At 44.1% G+C, this 17,890-nt stretch overlaps 1 long non-coding RNA gene across 1 annotated transcript; it reads left to right on the plus strand.

Annotated features, from left to right (window-relative positions):
- The first annotated feature begins 619 nt into the window (after positions 1-619).
- Positions 620-12,093, plus strand: LOC125942625 (uncharacterized). The gene is made up of 4 exons (XR_007465268.1): positions 620-1,010; positions 1,666-1,774; positions 7,052-7,177; positions 11,408-12,093. It is a non-coding gene; the product is annotated as an uncharacterized LOC125942625 (long non-coding RNA).
- The last annotated feature ends 5,797 nt before the right edge of the window (positions 12,094-17,890 follow it).

The following is a 17,890-nucleotide window of genomic DNA, read 5'->3' on the forward strand; positions in this document are numbered from 1 at the left end:
AAGCAGTGTCCGAAAGCACTCGCGACAGACAGTGCGGACGTTCTCGCGCGTTGGCAAATCGAGCCGGCGTGGCAGCAGCGTCCGATGCACAGACGGCACTCTTCATGAACTATACACATCCGCAAAACGGCACACAAGCCAGAACAAAGTGCGTCGACGACGCCACTCGACACCAAATGCGTCGTCGATAACGCCGCATTAAAACACGGACACCTTGTTGAATTCACAAACATTCACAAACCAAACCACGATATGCTGCGATTTAACGGCCCTGACTGGTTGATACGGCTGCGCAGGTTGCTGTCCTCGATGTTGAAAGAAACGTTGTTGAAACACGCCGCATCACTCGCATAACATGTGAATACCAGCCGCCACCATCCATGCGATCACAATTACCATGGAGCACCGTGCCGATACAGTGGTGCCGAGGAGCCAGAGACCAACGTTGCCTGAGACGACAAAACGGTAGACGACGATGTAAACAATATGGCCGCCATGACGTGTATCCGGCTCTTGCAAAGCTTCCGGTGCCTCTATCTTGACGAAATGACATCATTTTCCCGTGTTCGGCTGTCAAAATGTTACCAGTCTAGAAACGTTGGGCTGTCGGTATGTGAGCGCAGCATGAATATTTTTCTTGCGGACGGTCGATGTGGTAGTTTAATCATATTTACGCTTTGCCGAGAGAAAATGTGCTCTTTTTTGTGCGCATCAGCGATCGCTAAGCCCCTGGGCCTGTGCAACGCTGCTAGCTAGCTGTATCTTTCGTGCGGTGCGGCGTTGTTGGTCATCGTAGTTCGGTCCATTCGTGCTCTTTGTTCCCGGCTCATTAGCAGCCTCTGGTACTCTCGCCGATCTCGCAGCGGTTCACAGTGCACGGAAGAATGTGTTGGAAATTGTACTATTACGTTCATCCGCAATTTAACAGTGTTTATGCCGGAAGGACAGTTCGTGCAGTCGATGCCGCCGGACCTGACACGAAGGAGCGTTTGCCGAGTATGTCTCGAAAGGTAAGTCCGGCGCTTGGCGCATTTTTATAAAGTTCGTGTAGTGTGCCTTGTTAGGCGGAGCACAAGATGATTAGTACAGCGACAAAAATTATAAAAGTGATTTCCTAATGTTTGTTATTAATGCCGTAGTACACATTTAGCAAAACGTTTTATGAAAATTACCCTCAAACAAGTATAGGATGTTGCCAAGAGCTTCATATATTGTTTCTTTGCTTGCTGTTATGAAATACACTAGCGCCGAGTATCGTTTAGTCTGAACGGGCACAAAAATTGATGCCGCGAATGTCACTGCTTCTGTACGTAATTTCTCAGCAAGAAATGGTATATGTGGTGAAGTACGTTGACGTGTTGTCTTCACAGCTATGTTGCGCGAGACGGCACCGGATTGCTCTGTCTGACTCATGAGCACATTTTAGCTTGTATGCAAATTTTTCTGCTTATATATTGTCAAGACAACCTGTGTTTCTTGTGTTGAGTGTTCTGTATGTCTTCGTCCATTTGACAGGTTAAATAACTGCCCGTGATGTCAGAATGAGATATTTGCACAACCATGTAGCTGGCTGAGGTCTTTTCACAATTTAACGCGGTGTTGTTAAATCACAAGTTTGCTGTTTCAGCAGTGATTGCAATAAACTGAATATTTCTTATTGTTTAGGGATGTCACGATTTCGTGAGACGGAGGCATCTCTGCACCACATGGGAGCCTGTGGCAAAATGCAGTCTGAGCAGCCCGACAAGGAATCTGATCTGCTTGCTTTGACAAGGTGTGTACAAAACAGTCACTCCCACTTATGAGTTCTAGGTTCTGTTGGTATAATACCCCAGTCACACGGGCACTTTCAAAGTCCTTTGAATGAAAGATTCTTTACTTCAAGGGAAGACGCGCGCTGTCACATGGGCGCTTGTCACAGGGAGCTTTGAGTCAAGGGAGTCCGCGTTTGTCCTTTGAAATCTCAAAGGAATACTTTTGAGCCTAGAGGGCGTCCGACAGAGGAAAACAAAATTCTGTATAAATACTAAAGTTAAATTTTTACCTGTTAAAAACAAGTTTAACTATATAGAAGTTTATAAGCACAAAACTTTTGTGACACCCGCAGTATCAATGATGAATGTGCCGGTACAACAGCGCCGGCACGGCCTGTCAGAATCGGCAACACCGACGCAAAATGGGTCTTGGAGGGTTTACGGTAGCGCGATTAAAAGCCAGAAGAAAAGAAGACACACACGGCACTAACTTCCAACAGTGTTTGTTATCGAAGTCCAGTTCGTACTTTTCATCGCGCTACTGTTAACCCTCCAAGATGCGTTACCAACAAGCACACATTGCAACCCTCGTGAGCAAAATGGGTGCCATGTGCGATTTGGTTATCGGCTGCTACGCATCGAAGTGTCCTCGTGCTTTTTTTTTCTCGTCACTTTTGCGTTTTAGAATACGTTGCGGTTTCTGTCAAAAGCTTCAGCGGAGACCACCTGGCGACCGTGTAGCACTGATACATATCCCTTGAACTAATGTTCATTTGAAAGCTCTATGCTGCTTAACTTCAAAGGACCTTCGGCATGTCCGTGTGACTGGGGTATAATTCGTACGTGCCATCGGTCCTGAATCTTTTGGTGAGATTTACGAATTTGGACTCGTTCTACAATTTTACTATTGTTGCATTGAGTTATCAGAATGAAATTCTATTGGGAATATGTTGTAAGAATCTTGAGGTATGAGATTGCAAAACTGCATCTAAAACAATAAATTGTGAAGGCACTTGTGCTGCTTTATTAGCAATGCAAAGTCCCTAACGAGTATACCGGAGGGGCCCTTCCTACCAAGCCCGATTCAGATCAAAATTAGCTACTGCAATTGGCTTCCTCGCGCAGCTTGCACAAAAGAGCCAATCACAAGTGAGAAATTCGATCCGGATTGGGCTTGATCGCAATGAAAAGTGCACTGTATGACAACCGTATTAGACGAGCTTATTGAGATAAGTTCGTAAAGCCGGCTAAATCGGCAACAGCAAAAGCACTGAAAAAAGCACACTGGTCTAAAAACAATGTTGTCAGTTTCTGCTGTTCCAAGTTAATGGTTAATAATGTGTCTCTATTGAACAATGTAGGTGCTGAGAGAAAACTTTAAGAAAATACATGCTGACTTTCCAAGACAGCATTGTGTCTAGGATTTTTGCAAAACATAAAGTTCACAGGCTGGCAGGTTTGGCATAACGTACAACACTTTTGCTTTAGATGCCATATTCATAACTTCCAGTGTCGACATAATATTCGAGTACTACTTGAACTGTATATTTTAAAATATCGCCTACCTTCAGTTTAATCAATATACCTAAGTAGCCTCCTCTGAGTCAAGTATAATTGGGGGCTTGAGTAGATATGCATGATATGCTACTTACTGACTGTATAGTGACGTATTTTTTTAGGAACTGTGTTTTGAGGCACACATATCCTTTTATGTCTTGTTATGAGTTGCCCGACGAAAGCAGAAGGGCATTGCAAGTTATTGCATATATTACTGCACTTAATTCCTTACATACATGCCTGCGCAGATTCTGTGTTCCTAGATTTATTTCTCTAAGTAGTCAAAAATCATGTATTACACTTTTTTTTCTCTTTTTTTTGGGGGGGGGGGTGCGGCTGTTCATTGATTCCCATTCCTAAAGGGATGTTGAAAGAAAAAAACCACGAAAGGTGGCTTGAAAGTCTTTGAATTTTCTGTTTAACCTCTTATTATTTATTCTTCTAAAGCACTACCAGCATGAACACGTTTCTGTTCACTTTTATAAGCTAGCTGCCAGATAAGAAACCACAGTGTGAAAGAGTATTTAATTCTTTTTTTTACTTGTTTTATTGTATGTTCTTTATTTGGCTCACAATGTTCTACCTACCACCTTATGCAGTACTCCAGCTGGAGCCTATGAGGTATGTTTATAAATGAATAAGTAAATTCCTGAAGCTTGCAACAAACCATGAAGCATGACATTTAAATGTAGTCAGTTTATAATACATCCCTAGAGCAGCATAGCATCAAGCTTGAAGCTGATCTCTGATGTCCCATACATTGCAGGTTTGATAATGTGGTATCACAAACTGCTGGTTACGCATGTCAGTCAGCCTGGTGCAGTGGTCGCAGGTGAGAGTGTAACCGAAAGCTGGGTATGCTTTGCCCTTCCGCATTTGACATGGGAGGGAGCTTGAACTCTGCTATTGCTTCTCTTATAGTTGGGACCATCTCTCTCACTTTCCCCTTATTATTCTGTCAACTTGCTAATATGCACTTCTACAAGCTTAGTTATGATGTTGACTGCTGAACTTGGATGTTGTGCGTTTCAATAGTTAGTGGGACCCTCAAAACCATGCTGTACTTTGTGTGCATTTCAAATGGTCAATTTGAAATATGCGATTGTCTGACATTCCCAGGGAAACAAGGTTTTTGTTCTGAATAAGGCATAGGCTGCTTCCCGAAAGAGTACCAGAAACAATACTTTCTCACCTAACAAAAGTTTTTAGGCACGCCGTGCTGAGGCCATGCTGACCTACAATAATTAGATCATAATGTGCTATATCGACCGTTACATGTTATTAAAAGTGGCAGACAAAAGTCATAATGCACTTGAATTTCACTGTTAAAATGTGTGTGGCTACCTAACATTTAGCCTTAGCCCCTTTGGCGCAGACACCATTAGTGCAAAAGGGGCGTATGTCATTACCAAGCTTTTGGGATAAGTACAGACTGAATAAGCACTTGTCAAGATTTTGAGTAGTACTATAACCTGAGACCCGCCCAAAGTGTGATTTTATTTTTATTTTTTCATTTAGACCATGGAGTCGCACTTCTCTTAAGCCTGTGCAGATACGTTACGCTAGGCGAGCCCCATTCATTTCTCCCTTTACAGTGAATCCTGTTTTTCAGTTTCATGTTGCATGACATACAAAGGCACATTAAGCAAGGCCAAAAATAAGTGGTTTGATTGTGTACAAAATGACTCCGGACACATTTTTTTTGTTTGGAGACAGTTTAGACGCATCATGTATTCTATCTTTTTGTGTTAGTTTTGTGATGAGAGGTTATTTATTGCAAAAAGAAAATGAAGGTTAAAGTGGCATTTCCTGCCAAATTTTGTGGCGAAACATCGTACGTTGGAGGTCATCATGCATTCCAGAGTATTTTCGTATATTTTGGCGGTTGCGGTTCAGTACACTTGCTCCAAAATTGCTAAGTTCAGTTCTTGCCTCTTTTAGAATGCAATATTGTCAATTTTTGCCAAAAACAAATGAACTAGGCCTTAGCAGACAGCCAGCAGGTGTGGGAACTTTATTGTAGTTTCACCACCTGTATATCGTTCTTGTGTATTTTCTAGCTTATCAAGCCTCTACTTTTGGATAACTGCAGTCTTTCTGGGTTTGCGGAAGAGAAATTCAATAATGCATCTCAAATAATTATTTTTCCCTTAAGTGTCCCTTTAAAGTTTTGTCTGATTGATGTGGCATGAGACAACACTGCCCGAAAGTTATCTTGCATGTCAGCAGTTGTGTTGCCATGTAATCACCAGTATTGTCTTTGAGGTGCTCAGAGATGTCACTGCACTTACTCTTCATTACCCAAGTCCCTAAGAAGCCATAAAGAGGATCTGTTTCAAATGTCCTGCAATAAGTTATATCATACTGTATTCACTGGGGCTATGTTAAATGCTTGCAGTAGAAAAGCACGGTCTTCTCCAAAACATGCATAGTGTGTTGGGAATTTGTCAACGATTCTTTTTACCTCAACAGTCATGGAAATATTGATTTACCGTGTTCACTGGCAAATTTATATCAAGCCTGATCTCTGTAGCTGACTAGGCTTTTTTATTACACAAAAATTAAGCTGGTTTTCAATAATACCGCCTTTTCACAGTACTGAAGCACCAGTTTGCAAAAATAATAGAATAAGTCTAACTCTATTTTTTGTAAAAGCAAGCTGTTGTCTTACACAGCAACTTCAGTGAGTTTTTTAAGCGCGGCAGGCTTAGGATGTTGGTTGAAAATTAAGTTGCTTAAAGACGTGTTGCATCAGAGAGCATGTTTTCTTTTATCTATTGTAGCATTATCTGGGCTCTTGTGTTCCTTTCCATGCTATTCACAGTGCACACTTTCTAAGGAGAAAAGGGACAGGCAGATGGTGGCATTCACAGCTCACACATTCCAAGGCACTAAGGGACACACAGAGTGTGAAAGAGGACAGTTATTTTTCACTGTCTGCCTGTCGCTTATTCTTTTGGCATGTGTGTGCCATGAACACCATCAAAATGAACTGTTACCAACTTGCCCAAGCTTCAGCTCTTGCGCTTGGTGTTTTTGTCTACAAAATGCCATATGGCAGTAGTAGTGTTGCTGATATTTGCGTGTATGAAAAGGGAATGCTTACTTGATTGCAGAACAATTTGATTGGTTCTACACATGGTACTGAACTTACCAATGTCATTTTAAAGGTGGGATTAGGTAGGAAGCTATTGTGGTACTATATAAAGTGCCCTTGTGCAGATGCTTAAAGCTTGTCTTCTGTTGACAAAAATTGGGCTCAAGCCGTAGGAGGATAGTTGTCAAAGTGTAATGAAAGCCTCCTGGTAGACATGCTGAGTTATGCTGCTGGGGACACTTATTGGTTAGCCCTATTGGGTAATGCTGCTAGGCTTATGGGTGCTTTAACATTGCAGTGCCTGCAGAATGCATGTCATGCTATGGTATCATAATTGGCCCACCAAGTGACCACCTTTGCTTACACTATGTGGCTGTCTGGCCTACTTTACTTAACCTGACTGCCACCTATACACAAGGAGGAGGAGGGAGGCAAAAAAAGGGATCTTCAATTAATTTTCTTGCGTAGATGGCTCATGCATCATATTTTTCTTATAGTGCAGGAGTTGTTACTCAAAGTGAAGCTTGCTGCATGGAGAATATCTACATTTTTTCATATGTATACCGAACAAGGATTGATTTGTTCACGGTGTCACTTTTTATATTATACTCACGTGACACTAAGCCCACTTGTATTAATGCAGGTATGGCTGGGCCTGCAGAGAAAGTGTAAGCAGACTGTGCTGTGTTGCTGATCAGTGCTGATCTCCACGCCTGAGTTGGTCCCACAACATCCAGGCACCAGCGTGCTTTGCTTCATCATTGACAAGGTAATATGATATGGAGAGCTTGCACCTGGATATCAGTTTTGAGCTTGAGTTTTGAGAAATATGTTGAGATAGAAGACACAAGGGTTGACCTTGGTGATAGACACACATGTTTTTTTTAAGTGCTCTTTTTGAAATATTCTTTGTGGACCTATTTTCAGCAAATGTTTACATTCCTTAATTGCAAACTGCCATGGAGCTGGTTTATGCCTTAAACTAGCACTCTTTCACCAAGAAAAAGCCTTATTTAGCATAAAATTCATAGGAAAGGCAAGGAGGTGACAGGACAGAACACTACTAACACCATCCAATTTTACTGCTTGCACAGCAATATAAAGCGAGAGTTGAAAGGACGAGGTTTGGGTTTGTGTTCGTTGGTTCTATGGGTTTTGGAGCCCCACACAGCTTCTTTGCTAGGCAGACAAGCTTGTGGGATGTGCTTCTGAAATTTGTACAGCACACTGACAGTGCAGGTGCGGGCCTCATCTTCGGAAGGAAGTGCACTGACGGCACCATTCACGGCGCAGATGACTCTCATAGAGTCAGGCAGGGCACCAGTGTTGATGTTTGTTCCCTTGCCCAAAACAGCATGTTTAGGTTCAGTGTAGTTGTAAGAAGACAAGTATTACTTTCATGGTTTGAGTGGCCGCATTTTTCTTAGAGCACTGAATTTCTTTTCTTGCAACTGCCTGCCCTGGTGTTTCCTTAGCGTCGGCATGAAGTTGGCATGGAGTTATGCATCCGGGAACTCGTGAACAATGACCCTGTAGTTGACACTTTGCGAAGAATACATCGGCTTCCAAGCCCTTCATTTTCTGTTGGCATACTTTTACTTGTACTGTTAGCAGTTTCTTCTCGGCTTGCTGAATTATCCTGAGGCCCCACACTGACACTACTGATGTCTTCACTTGAAGACTTTTCAGGATAAGACTCCTGGCTTTGCAAGTGTGGTTTAAAAAAAGGTGGCACTTACAGGAGGCTATTCAAGACCTGAGTGAAATGAACCGGCAAGTCTTGGTTACATCTTGTGTGTAGTCCTGTTGGAGTTAAACGTTTTACGAAAAATTGTATCGACACTAACACGATGATAAGCACTTGGTCATTCACCACAACTTCATAGTCGTTACCTGGCTAAATGAATTTTCGTCGAACCCTTGATAATACCTTCTACAAAACTTATGTACAAAACATTGTTACCAAGACTTACTGGTTCGTCTCACTCGCGTCCAGAATAGAAATCTGTAAGTGCCACCTTTCCTGCAAAGAACCTTATCCTGAAAAGTCTACACTTGAAAGCATCGGTAGTGTCAGCGTGGGGCCTGGAGATAATTCGGCCAGCTGGGAAGAAATTACTGGCAGCACGAGTTCAAGAGTGCTGACAGAAAATCAAGAGCGTGTGAACTAGAGCAGACCATTATTCCGGTCTTCTGGGACATACAGCTGAATGTCAACTTCACAGCGAGACTAACGGACCACCTGTGCGGGCAGTCACAAGAAAGCTTGATGTATTATAACCAAAACAGCCTGTTCAAACCAGGAAGTTATCTTGAGCTTGTCTTCCTACAAGCCCACTAAACCTGAAACTGCCATTCTGCACAAAAGACAACTTCAACACTGGCACTTCACCCAACACTGACGAAGGTAAGCTGCATCGTGTAACGTGCCAGCAGTAAGCTTTCTGAAGCAGGAGAAGGGCCCACGAGCTTACCTTCCATGGTGTAATTCAGGAACCTGTCTCGGCTCCAGAAAGGGAGCTTTTTTGGCTTGGCTTGGGTCAATGACCATAAAATTATCATTACCAAAGAGAACGCATTAACAGTTGCAGACTCAGGGTAATGTCTTTACTTGCTTGATTTTGTGGACAAAAACTGATGAAAGGGTGCCCAATGTGACTAGTTATCCTGTCCAGGAGTCCGTGATTTCAAGAAGTTTGACAATCATTTCATTGGCTAACAATCGCAAAGCATACTTGTGCTGTCATTTGAAACAAAACCATGCACTTTAAGGAACGGTGACAATTTCTTTAGGTGTGGGGAGCACCTGCACTGCATATATAATTTTGGTTAAAAATAAAGGCGGAATGAGCCATATAAAATTAATGACAATAATTTTGGCATAAGTAGATTTTTGCTCAAACCATCTAAAAGTTTCTTGTTTTAGAAAGTATTAAATTTTGTTAAACGTAGCTGCTGTCAGATGATTCTATATAAGCATTTGGCCTTATGCAATACTATTTGCTTTAAATAAAATTTTTGGGTTTTATTTGTCAAAACCTCAATATGATTGCTGAACAACATATTGTAGGGCAAAGGCACAAATACACAGATGATATACGAAAACATGTCACAGGTGCTGCTAATAACTTAATTCGAAACACAACAGGATACTGTATATATACACTTCCAAACGCACAGGCGCACTAGCCACTTCAGGAAGACAACAGAGGGCGATTATCCGTGCTAACACAATCATTTCGAAGATCTAAAGAAAACAAGTTCCGCGTTGTACAAAACAACAGAGGTCTGACTTACACAAGCACTACTTTTTTATGTAAAACGCTTTGAGTAGCTCACATGCAATTTTATCTTTACTTCTGCCTGGGATCTTCACATCATAAAATGTCGCACGACAAGGGCAGGCTTTTTTTACTGATAGATGCGCATTCAAGTCTGTCGTCATGTTTTTAGCATGCTCCCTCATTCAATCATTGATGCAGCAGCCAGTTTGTCATACATAGGACTTTCCACAAGGCAGTGGGATTTCATAAACCACACCGGGACCACATTGCCCGTAAGGTGTTACATGTTGTACTTAGCAGCTTACCTTAGATCTGCCCATTATGCGGGGACACGTTCGCGCCAGCCTATTGGGAACACAGAACAATAGAGGCACTCCATGCCTGTTCGCCACTTTCTTTAAATTGTGGCTCAACTTATGCACATACGGTACAACTTGCGGTCTTGGGCCACTCGGCTCACCAGCTCTGGCCTCATTCACCAGTGTGCCCGCTTTTGTAGTGTTCTCTTTTCCCAATATGCTGGCCCAACCGTGTCCCCGCATAATGGGCAGATCTAAGGTAGGCTGCCAAGTACAACACGTCACACCTTACTGGCGATGTGCTACCAAAGGGGTTTATGAAATCCCACTGTCTTGTGGAAAGTCCTATGTAGGACAAACTGGCCGCTGCATCAATGATCGAATCATAGAGCATGCTAACAACACGACGAAAGACTTGAATGCGCATCTTTCAGCACACTGTAAAGCCTGTCCTTGTCGTGCGAGATTTCATGATGGGAAGATCCTGGGCAGAACTAAAGATAAAACAGCACGTGAGCTGTTGGAGGCATTTTACATAAAAGAAAAAAAGTTGTGCTTGTGAAAGTTGACCTATATTGTTTTCATGATGTGGAACTTGCTTTCTTTAGATCTTCAAAATGATCGTGTTAGCCCTGATAATCGCCCTCTGTGCTCTGCCCGAAGTGGCTGGTGCGCCTGCACGTTGTGACGAGTACATATACTGTATCTCGCTGTGCTTCAAATAAAGTTGTTAGTAGCGCCTGTGACGTGTGTCTGTGTATCTTCTGTGTATTTGTGCCTTTGCGCTATGTTGTTCAGCAAACAGCAACTTGCCTAACACCAAGTCCTTCTGCACAATATGATTATGGGGGACACTGTAGTGGGGAACTCTGGATTAACTTTGAACACCGGGGGTATGTGCCCAATGCTTATGGGGGTGTTGTTGCACTTTGCTGCCATCAAAATGTGGCCGTTGTGCATGGGATTTTATCATGCGCCATTCGGCTTAGCAGTGCAATGCCAAAGCCACTACGCCACCACGATTTTTAGTTTTGCTGGCAGAATAGCAGTTTCCAAGTAATTTAATTAGCTCGACCTGTTGATGCTGCTCTCTAAAAGTAGATTTTATGCATGTTACTTATGTTGATTCAGTACTAGTAATTATTATTACTCAAATAATGCCTTTTTTACTGTAATAACACTTGTTTCAGTGATCTGCTAATGTAACAGGTTATTCTACGACACTATAATGCAAGTTTCCTTAGGAGTCATAAGCATTGCAGGAAACCACTTATTTTCAATAAATTTTGTTCAGTATCGCATGTTCTGAATGCTAAAGCATTCTTACCTGTGTGAATGTCAGCTAAACTGCTTTTGCCTATGTGTTATCTTATTGCATGTGTGAAAAAAACTGTTGGCTTTTGTTTACTTTTTCAGGTGCACGGCAAGCTCTCACTCAAGCAACACATTCCAGTGGTCTTCTGTCAACAGACTGGGTGTATTGAAGTACCATTACAAGGTCCAATAAACAACGCTTGCGAGATGTGTGACGTGCTCTTGCTTAAAATCGGAGGACTTCACTATTAATGTAAGCTTGAATAGGTGTGCTGAAGAACCTGTGTAACATGTACTTGTTTATTAACAAGTACAAACCATTACCTCACCTGACATTTTTTTTCACCTCAACATAACTCTTTACTGTAGATTTCTGAACAAACCATTACAGCAACACAACACTGCAGTAAGGTCAGCACAAGTGTTCATGCATGAACACTTGTATTTACAAGAATTGTATTTGCATTATTATACTAAATATGAATATGAGGTGCGTATCTTTTTCAGGGTGCATACTCTCGCAGGTCGTACAAGCTCGTCATCTTGTACGCACTCAGCTCGTAGAAACGAACTCGTTCATAATGTACGAGAATCTCGTTCAGTGACAAGAACGCGATCTCGTACACATGTGTGCGAGAAATGTACGCGATGGTTGCTGCGTAGACTGTACGAGGTTCTCGTAGACTCAACGAGTTCTCGCAGACTGAACGAGTTTCTCGCACAGTCTACGGAGCAATAATCGCGTACACTATTTCTCGTACATTCTCGTTCACATTTTTTTCAATAGGGCTGTCGATCTCAAGAAGCACAGTAGCGCTTGCACGGCTAAAGAGCGGCACGTATGTACCCATTGGCATATACTCGGTGACCCAAGTTGGTCCGTTCGTTGGTTTCCAACCCTGTCACCTGAGCACAGCAGCCCGATGCGATAACCATTCGACCAGGGACTTCCAAGTCACCCGGGTAGGCGAGAAAAGGGTTATATACAAACATACGTACATACATATGTAGACCCGGGCCCAGCCCGAGCCCGACCCGGGCCCGGGCCGCGCTTGGGTATTTTGACGTGGGCCCGGGTCGGGCTCGGACTCTCTGGTGGTGTGCATGTAACGTACAGCGAGTTATCCTCGCGTGTCTCGACTCTGAAAAACCTGTTGCCCCGTCGCAGCTGGATACTAGCAGTGCTACTCCTGTGTACTTCCCTTTTCTTCTTCCGTCGTATTTTGCCCCGTTTGAACAGAATGTAAAAGTCGAAAAAGACCGAAGTCGCCTCAAACCAAAGGATGCCCTTGTATTTCTTGCCTCAATGAATGTAAATAATGCTTTCAGCGCGGTGCAAGCGCGTTCGCGACTTGCTGGTTCTTCAAAGGCGAAGGGGTTAAGCGATGACTGGTAAGATAAGATAATTCGTCACGCAGCTGAAGTATGTCCCTTCGTCCATCCATGATTGCACGCATGTTCTCAACCGGCCGCCTAGCAGCAGCGCATTACGCTTCACCATGGAGGAACGAGAAGCTTTCTTTCTCCATTTACTCCATCCATGCACTGCGCCCACGACCGGTCGTGCCTGCGCTTCGGCACAGTGTACTAGAATACGTTTGAGTGGTGCGAGTGGCTGGGGCGGCGCATGCTTTGCAGTGAGGCGCCCGACCTGGAAAAATACTGTGGGGGCGCTGCGATAGAAGTGGATTAGGCCGTATCAAGGTCGCGCCATTGGAAACTACTGGCGATACTGCTGTGCAGGGTCATTCCTACTACTTAGCGCGCTGGTATTTGCGTTGAGACCACTCAAATGGCGTTCATAATTGCATACGACATGTATTTATGCCTTAAGAGCAAAATCCTTTCATCCCGCCGCGATTGTTCAGTCATTCCACTTCCAGCCACTGAAGTGAACGGTCGTGTTATTCATGGGCTCCAACGGAGCGGCTCTGTTGGCAATGACTCGCCGCGGAAACAGGTTTTTTGCAACGGAAGAACAGGAAAAGTTCTACGAGCGGATTCTGCCAAGCTTGCCAACAGGACAATTCGTCGAAAACACCGTGTTTCTGCACGCCGCCATTCGGGCCCGCCCCTACCGAGTGGAAGATTTCCGCGATGCGTTGGCGAGTCTAACGTTGCTCCCCGAAGTTGTTGCCTTGGGGGCGTATCGGATGAACCACGTGTGGGCTGTTACTTTCAAGAACGAGCAGGCTGTCAAAAAAGTAATCGACGTGGGTGAGCTGAAGATCAAAGACTGCAGGTGTGTCGTTATTGACCCCGCCAACCAAGACGTGCGAATGAAATTCCATTGGCTTCTTGATAACGTACCGGGCGAAGACGTCAGGCCTGCTTTTACAGCGTACGGACAAGTAACGGACCTCAGCAGGGAGCGTTGGCGGGTGCATAGCGTGACTGATAAAGGTTCGACAACGCGTCTTGTAACCCTAAGGCTGAAGGCGGGACTCAAGCGGGACGAATTGCCTCATCAAGTGAGTGTAGCCGGCGAGCAGGCGCTAGTCGTTGTGGCCGGGAGACCGCCGCTGTACCTTCGCTGCCGTGGCAAGGTCCATATTCGGCGAAAATGTCGAGTTCCACAGTGCAATGTCTGCCGCAAGTTCGGCCATGACGTGAAGGAGTGCACGTTGACAAATGCGAACGTCACCAGCGTTGATTCCGGTGAAGATCGAGCTGAGCATCTAATGGATGAGGCTGACGCAGAAGACGCAACTAACGCCGCAGGTGACCCACTTGTGGCAGCGCCAGGGTCTTCCGTGGTTTAGTAAACAGGACGATGAAGGGAAAGTCGTCTCCGCCACCCAGGTAGCGGCGCAAGAAAAAAAACGAGCGACAAGGCAACCACTTCGGGGGAGGTACACCATACGCCCGACGAAGATGCGACACTTGGGTTCGAGCCAGAGGAGAGCATAGCAGATGCCGATAGCGCCTCTAGCACCCAGGCAGGCAAGCGACCGCGGGATGCTAACTATGGTGAAAAAACCATAGATGGTAAAGTTTGTGGGGAAGAGCCACCTTCAAAATCATCGGGGACTCGGAGGCCCTCTTTCAAGCCGCGGCTATCCATAGTGGACGACCCGCGCTCGGCGGCCGAGCCGCCCTAGAAGTGCAATGATTCACGTGTGCGGTCATGGTGACATTATGGGAACGGAGAATGGAAAAGCGTGATTGAAATCCATGGTCGATAGAGATTGGGAGCGTGCGACTGGAACCTCTAACGAGAATTGTATGTGATGGGTCGCTCTTGTTGTGTACACTTGACTCGCTCGCGGTTTTCGTGCCATGCGGTTCATCGGCTCCTTTTAACAAAAAGTAAAAAATGGCTGACAAACTACAGAACCCTATACGCGTTGGAACACTTAACGTGAGAGGATTAGCATCCAGAAGGTGGCATTGTCAGCTGAGTCGCCTGCTTCTTGAAAGCGATATTGATATTGCTGCTATACAAGAGACCAAAATTGAGACAGAAGAGCAGACGGACCACATGGTTTCAGTTTTCCGCCCTCGTTACAATGTCTGCGTGTCCCACGCCGTGGGTAGGTCCGGTGGATGCCTACTTATTTTGAGGAAGTCTGTAGGCATACAAGAAGAAAGTGCACTATCGAGATGGAAAGAAACGCGAACAGTGCAACTCGTGGCCGAAGCATAATTGAATGTATAGTGCGCGCCGTCCAGTCATCACCGTTGACAGGCGCGCATGTCCGGTTTGATTGCGCTTTGCGATGATGCACCCCCTATATTGCGATATATTTGTTTCTATTCTAATTCTCTTTTATTTGAAAACGAGAGAAGGGGACGGCGCAGTATTGGTGACAGCGAAACTTTACTAAGAGAAACAAAAATATCGGAATATAGGGGGTGCAGCATCGCACAGCGCATTCAAACCGGACATGCGCCTGTCAATGGTGATGACTGGACGGCGCGCACTATATCTTCAATTATGCTTCGGGCACGCGATCCGGTGTTCGCGTTTCTTTCAATAGCGATAGTACATGTTGATGACACGGGGAGGCTGATCGTCAGCGATTTTTATTTTGTAACGCAAGCTCGCGAGTGATTTGTGCTTATGGTCCCAATATTGAGAAAGATCGGAAAATATTTTTGAAAGTGTTGGTACGTTTCTTTGCTGTGACAAAATAATTATCTTCCTTGGGGATTCTAATTGCGTATGTGTTCCTGAAGATAGGGCGAGACAGCAGCCTTTACGTGATTACAGTGCTAAGGTTTTAAACTACACTATTTCATAAACACGAATTAGAAGATAACGACTTGTCTAATTTCATGACAAGACGCAACCGAGAGGTGGCATGAGCAAAAGAAGCAAGAAAAAGAACTGCAAAGACAGTTATACTTATTGTGTCAAGACTGTGTACAGCCTGGTTTCCACAGCAAAGATATTAAAGCTATGAAAGGAAAGTTAGAGCGCTTAGACGCAGAGAATTATTGAGGTGCTATAATAAGGGCACGCGCTGAAACAGTCGGGTGTGGTGAAATGCCCACCAAGCGTGCGCTGGCCGACGAAAAAAGATATGCTACGGAAAATGAAATTAAGGCGATAAGGTATCAAAACGTTGTAACTAGCGACAAGGCAGACATTGAACGAGCATTCGTTGAGCATTTCCGCGAGGTGATAGGATGCACTAAACGAATTGCAAAAGGATTTGAAAATCACTTTTTAGCACTCATGGCTAAAGTAGATGATGACAGAAAAGCAACATTAGTAGCACCGATCTCTCTAGAAGAAATAGAACACGCAATAGATGAGATAAGTCTTGGGAACTCATCTGGACCTGATGGATTAAGCGCGACATTTCAAAAGTTAAGGTCAAGTTTTCAAAAGTCAAGTTGCAAAAATTTTGTACCACGTTTTTGCCGAAGCAAAGAACGAAAAACATTTGCCTGTATCCTTTTGTCGGTCGTATGTTGTATTAATTCCAAAGACAAACGACATAACGAAGCAGTTGTCAGTTGCATCATACAGACCAATTAACTTAGCAAACGTCGCTTATAAAATCTTCATGAAAATATTGGCAAAGCGACTGGAAAGTGTTTTTAAAGATTGCTTGGACCACATCAAACCTTTGGCAGAAGAGGTCGAACTATAACGACAAACATTCATGTTGCTAGAAGTGTCCTAGAGTGTTGCGATGTTTTTGACAAGAAAGTAGCAATGCTGCAAATATATTTAGAAAATGCGTTTCATCGTGTCACACATGATGTTATTTTTCGTATTCTTAAATATGTGAACGTTGGCTCTGTTATTTTTGAAGGCATCAAAATGGCTTATACGGTTTCTTCTACCAGGGTAGTCATCAACAAACACCTCACCGAAAGCATTATTGTAAGTTCTGGGATCATACAAGGATGTCCGGCAAGTAGCCTATTATTTTCCATTTATTTAGAGAGTTTATGCCAGAAGATACTTAACAATGAAAATGTGCATGGTTTTCGATTCATGCATGCGGAAGTTAAAGTGCTTGCGTACGCCGATGCGAAGACAAGCGAAGCGTTGCGGAAGCACTTCATGACGTAACTTCCTTCTGTGAGTGCAAAGGTAGCAGCGTTAACTTGAGCACAAGTTTAGGTTACTGGCACGGAAATTGGGAAACTTCATCATCTGTGTATGAAAAGGTGCAGTGGACGCTAACCCCTGGCCAGTACCTCGGCGTGCCACTCCATAATTACCGAGAAAATGAAGAATACTGGAAGGGTGAAACAAAAAAACTGCGTGCTAAGACCACAAAATGGGGTGGGACAATTTTTCTATATTTACACGTGCAACTGTCTGTAACCTCTTCCTTGTTGCGAAAGTGTGGTATGTGCTTCAAGCTTTGTCAATGTCACGTCTTTCTGTTCAAAAGCTGGACCGAGTGCTCGCTGTTTGTGTTGGGGGCTCGGGATGGGAAAGAACAAGTTGCACGAACTTCTTCCGCTCAGTGCGAAGTGGGGGGCTCGGGCTTGCGCATTTGTTCTTGTGGCAGATGGTGGCAAGATTCAACTATCTACGAGATCAGAGCGGTTCTTTTCTTCGAGAAATGTTGCAAATTTGGCTACAAAGTCACATGCCCGATTTTATCGTTTCATCGTACGCAGGGGGACAAGTTAGACTTTGGGGCTACATACGTGAAGTTGTTGCAGCATTTAATATATTGATAGTACGCTTTTCATTGGACTAGGTACATGATGCCACAAGAAAACGATTGTACAAAGATCTTGTCGACACAATGTTACCTGTACCATTGTACTGCTCTGTGTATGACCTTGGACCAGGAAATGATGTCTTAAAGAGAGTGAAACGCATGCCGTTACGACCATCTGTAAAAACGTTCTCCTTCAAACTGCATAGTAGCACACGCTCTAAGAAACCTTGGTTACACGCAAAGGATATATATGTAGCAGGGTCAGTAAATTGTTACATCTGCAGAAAACCAGAGACAATTGTGCACATGTTCCTGGACTGCAGTGATGCAGTTTTTCTCTGGGACATCCTTCAAAGGACCTTGCAGAAAGACCTGCCAGTTACACCCCATGGCATCCGCTTTTTGCCTGTCGTAAACGTAGGGGGTGTGCCCTACGATATGTTCATGG

This window comes from Dermacentor silvarum, chromosome 1 (genome assembly GCF_013339745.2).
Source record: "Dermacentor silvarum isolate Dsil-2018 chromosome 1, BIME_Dsil_1.4, whole genome shotgun sequence".
NCBI lineage: Eukaryota > Metazoa > Arthropoda > Arachnida > Ixodida > Ixodidae > Dermacentor > Dermacentor silvarum.